The sequence below is a fragment of the Schistocerca serialis genome, chromosome 1 (assembly GCF_023864345.2).
Source record: "Schistocerca serialis cubense isolate TAMUIC-IGC-003099 chromosome 1, iqSchSeri2.2, whole genome shotgun sequence".
In the NCBI taxonomy this organism is placed as follows: domain Eukaryota; kingdom Metazoa; phylum Arthropoda; class Insecta; order Orthoptera; family Acrididae; genus Schistocerca; species Schistocerca serialis.
Window position 1 is genome coordinate 83,443,014 of NC_064638.1, and position 4,678 is coordinate 83,447,691.

A 4,678-nucleotide genomic window follows, 5' to 3' on the forward strand; every position below is an offset into this window, starting at 1 on the left:
ACCTCCACTTCCCAATATTCTGTCCGCTTTTAAAATGAAAATTTTGCCTTTGCACTTGCACTCCGAACTCAGACGCCTAATATCTTCACTTATTCTCACTTCATTTACTTTTCTCCTTCATTTTTCCCTCGTATAGACAAGAAAAGGGAGACAACCCGACATTATGACGCAAAGTGTAACATAGAGTGAGATAAGCATATAACACACTGAGCTTCTGTAAAGTTTGGAAGGTAGGAGACGAGATACTTGCAGAAGTAAAGCTGTGAGTACCGGGCGTGAGTCGTGCTTCGGTAGCTCAGTTTGTAGAGCACTTGCCCGCGAAAGGCAAAGGTCCCGAGTTCGAGTCTCGGTCGGGCACACCGTTTTAATCTGCCAGGAAGTTTCATATCAGCGCACACTCCGCTGCAGAGTGAAAATCTCATTCTGGTAACATCCCCCAGGCTGTGGCTAAGCCATGTCTCCGCAATATCCTTTCTTTCAGGAGTGCTAGTTCTGCTGGTTCGCAGGAGAGCTTCTGTAAAGTTTGGAAGGTAGGAGACGAGATACTGGCAGAAGTAAAGCTGTGAGTACCGGGCGTGAGTCGTGCTTCGGTAGCTCAGTTGGTAGAGCACTTGCCCCCGAAAGGCAAAGGTCCCGAGTTCGAGTCTCGGTCGGGCACACAGTTTTAATCTGCCAGGAAGTTTCATATCAGCGCACACTCCGCTGCAGAGTGAAAATCTCATTCTGGATATAACACACTACTTCATAAAATTAGAGGGTTGCGTTCTCGAAACTTTCCCGAAACTTGTGGCAGCTCTAGCTCTGAATGCAGTCAACCTTATACAAGCATCTTGATCCATTATGGACTGTGGGACAACGGCTGGCATGTATTTCTTGATGCAATAATTTACCAGCAGCCGTATGTACTGTAGAAATTTATGTTAAGAACTTCTTATGTGCTACCAGTTACGGCATTACATCGATGCCATCTTCAGGCTCCACGCGTCATAGTCGTAAAATCGCTATACATGGAAGGAGTCATATAACTGGATCCGTGAAACAAATCGCTATGCAACAGCTCTTGGTGGCCAGGCGACACAGACTCTGTCTGATCCAGTTATATGGCTCCTTCCGTGTACAACGATTTTACGACTATGACGTGTGGAGCCTGAAGATGGCATCAATGTAATGCCGAAACTGGTAGCACATAAGAAGTTCTTAAAATAAATTTCTACAATACATACGGCTGTTGGTAAATTATTGCATCAAGAAAAGTTATCTAAGCATTGTCGAAGGGGTTGGCTGCCCCAGACGCTAGCGCAGCCACAAGGCTGAATGGTTGTCGAAGACTCTGAAACATTTTCTAGTTCTTCAGCAAAGGTGCGTGGATGGCACTGAGGATGTTGCCGACCTGGGACTCATAGAGGGGCCCTTTTCCGTTTTGTTCATTCATATTTTAATGTGGCACGTCCCCCCCCCCCCCCCCCCCCACACTCCACCCATAGACACGCTAAGGAGGGTGAGAAAGGGCTGAAAAAGATTAAACGTCTTCGCTGCTTCGGATCACTTTCAAATATCAAAATTTCGTCGATGGTTTTGAACGGTTCTTAGTGGTTCCTCCCTGTACATCATAGCAAACATTCCATCACACTACCTTCCAAAGGGGTTGCAGCCCGACTATGAGTAGAGCTCAATCGCCCATGGAGTGTCACTAGTGTCGACCGTTGTCAGCAGCAACATCCCGCTGATCACTGCGCTCCAGACTGTCCTTTTCTACAGTGAAATGTGTGGCAGTAAACGCCCCAAGAGAAGACGTAATCTTATTGATGCCCTTTATGTGACCCCCTGAGGGTTTCTCGTGTCGATTCTGAGAGGTGGGCTGTCTGAAATGTTTACCTAGGCCATCCATAACAAAACTGTGAGTCAAATTTCAAAGTTATGCGTCGCAATGGGAGACAATCGACGGGGTATCGGAAAAATGATCCTTTAACTATATTGCGCGCTCTAGGATAGAACTGAATATAAACAGAAGATGCTTTTCAAAGACACTTTGACGCGCGAAGAGGTCTTCTAATACATTTAGGTAAGAAGACTGCAGAAATTTTCTTCATTCGTGTATCCCTCTTCAAAGAACCATAACAATAATATCAGCTTCACTAAGAGACCAATCATAATCAGTTTACAGAAGCTTTATCCACATCTTCGTGTACCGTCGTTATTCTCGAATTGTAGGAAGATACTAGAGTAAGGCATAACCATATAGCTGTGACTGAAAGTACAAAGCATGTAACGAGGTTTATGAAATTTTGCAGCAATGTTAATCAGCGATATTCCCTTTTACAAAAGAGCGACAGAAACAGAACATAAGGGTGTGTGGTTTTCTAAGTCATACGACCCAAGCAAAATCCAACTCAAGTCAAGCGAGTAAGTATTTTCGGCAAACTACTGTTTTGTTTAGCAACTGTCTCTACTGTTTGACAGGGGAGAGAGAACTGATCCTTCCCTGTTCACGTCTATAACATTTGTCTATAATGTTTCTCTTCCAGCAAGTGTTTCCACTCACTGCAATCTTCCTGACAAACAGGCACAAGAATCCGGTGTAATACTTGCTGTCAGTATCAGTAGCTGCCCTCATGAGATCAACTCTTTGTTACCTACCAATCAGAAATGTATGTCTACACCGTTTGCACTGATAACAAAATCAAAATAAAAAAACAAGCTATACAAATGTGCCACATTAACAATACAGCACACAAGCGCCAATTGGATCAGCATGAGAAGTTATTAATGAAGACGCGAAGTTCAGCCGAAAATGGTGGATTGAGGAACTACTGGTTTTTCCTCTCCAACATATTTGCTGAAGTTGATAACAGTTTGGTAAAGATTTAGAAAATCTAAGTATGAGGAGCTAATTACAATTACGAAACAATGAAGATAAAGTGGGAGTACATGAAATCTTCATTTCAAATGCTACTGTAAGTCCCCTCTACTGATACCACGTAATGCCTCCGTAGATGAGGAGGATGTGAACGGCGTGCTTTCAGATGAGGTCAGCTGTAGGGGATACTTGAGTGAGAAGTGGCGTAACAAGGTCTGGAAAGTTGGCAACGTCTGTGGAGCGATGTGCCGTTCCCACGTCCCCCCAAACTGCATCCACTTATCAGAAGTGGATGATCGTGGAATTATTTCTGACACAATAGTGTTAGTGCATTCCCTACGCATTACGTATTTGTCATATGTTAAGATTTCTTGATCCGCGTTACTAACGGTGCGAGTTACTTCTTACAGCGATACGGAAAGGATGGTGGGACCAAGCGTATACGGTAAGAAAATAGAAAGAAAAAAAGAAGGAAAGTAATGATATGCCGACGAATCACTCACGTCGCAAAGGTATTTCCGGTCAAAGAGACAGACGCATGTCTCTCCGTTCTAATATTCCAACGCATCACGCACTCACTTGCTGTAAGGGAAGCGGGCGAGGACGAGGCAGGCGCGGATGCATTCGTTCCCCGTAGCGAGTTATTCAGAACGTGCCGGATCCGCGCTGAAGTAAGAATTAACAGCGGGAAATAGCGGGCAGCGTAACGCAATCAGGGCGCGCAGGACACGACAAGCGGCTGCGAATGAGTTGGTTAGGCTGCTGATTGCATTAGTCGGCAGCGGTAGCAGTAGCGGCCGGCAGCCGGAAAAAGCAAGCTCGGCCGGTCGGCCATTCGTTATTAGCGGGACGGCGGCGCCGCGGCGCGCTGGCCAGGGCGGCGTGCAAAAAGAACTACGCCGTCGCTTAAAACTGCATTAACTCCCTGTGGGGGCCTCTGAAAAGGTAAATACTCCATTAAATACCAATTACCTAGGTTAAAAATTTGCTTAGCTCTGCCTTCTTAATTACCATCCTCTCTGTGGTTCTTTTCTTCCAGACACAGTGTGTAACTTGAAGGGTATTTGTGGAGTAAAATATAAATATATTCTGATATTAAGCAATGTATACTGCCTTGCACCCTAATTTTAATTGTTTTGTGTGGAATGTGTAGGAAGTACAGGAAAAAGCAAATAGCGTAAAAAAAGAGAACCTTTTAAATAAAACCATATAGTCTCGCCAAAATTAGGAAAGCAACTAACTTAAACAAAAACTTTAACATCACTAAATGTTTTCTTTACAAAAATCGCTGAAAAACATTCATTTAATCTTTTATCCATTTCACGAAAGGCTTTACACTGAATTCCTGAGTGGCATAGAATACAACTAATAATTTCCTACTTAGTACTTCTCTCTCGGTAATTTACTTTTTAGTCTATGATCGCTATGGCACCTTATTTCCACATTGATCTAACACGTTCATACACTGAAATTCCATGAAGATAAATATTCCTGAAAAGGAGAAAGAAGGGCTATCTTACAGCAAATTTAGATACTATCAAGCGTCGACTCAAGTTAACTGGCTAACGACCAAATTGACAAAAGAAGCAACAAATCTCTGTAGCCGTGTCCAATACTTATTTCAATCAGTGATTTCATCATTATATTTTCTCGCCGTCTTACGGTCGTTCGTCTCTTATAGACTGCACCTACACCTGCAAATTTTCAACGTCTATGACATACAGGTAAATAGCTTCTGTCCTTTTCTTTTAGGAGGATTTATTTATGAATACACCGTAGATAATCGCCTGCATGTGACAGTGTCATTCTTTTTCTGATTTT

The 4,678-nt window shown here is 43.4% G+C and overlaps 1 non-coding gene across 1 annotated transcript; it reads left to right on the forward strand.

The window, feature by feature from the left end:
- Positions 1 to 583: 583 nt before the first annotated feature.
- On the forward strand, positions 584 to 658 carry Trnas-cga (transfer RNA serine (anticodon CGA)). The gene has a single exon. It is a non-coding gene; the product is annotated as a tRNA-Ser (tRNA).
- Positions 659 to 4,678: the final 4,020 nt, after the last annotated feature.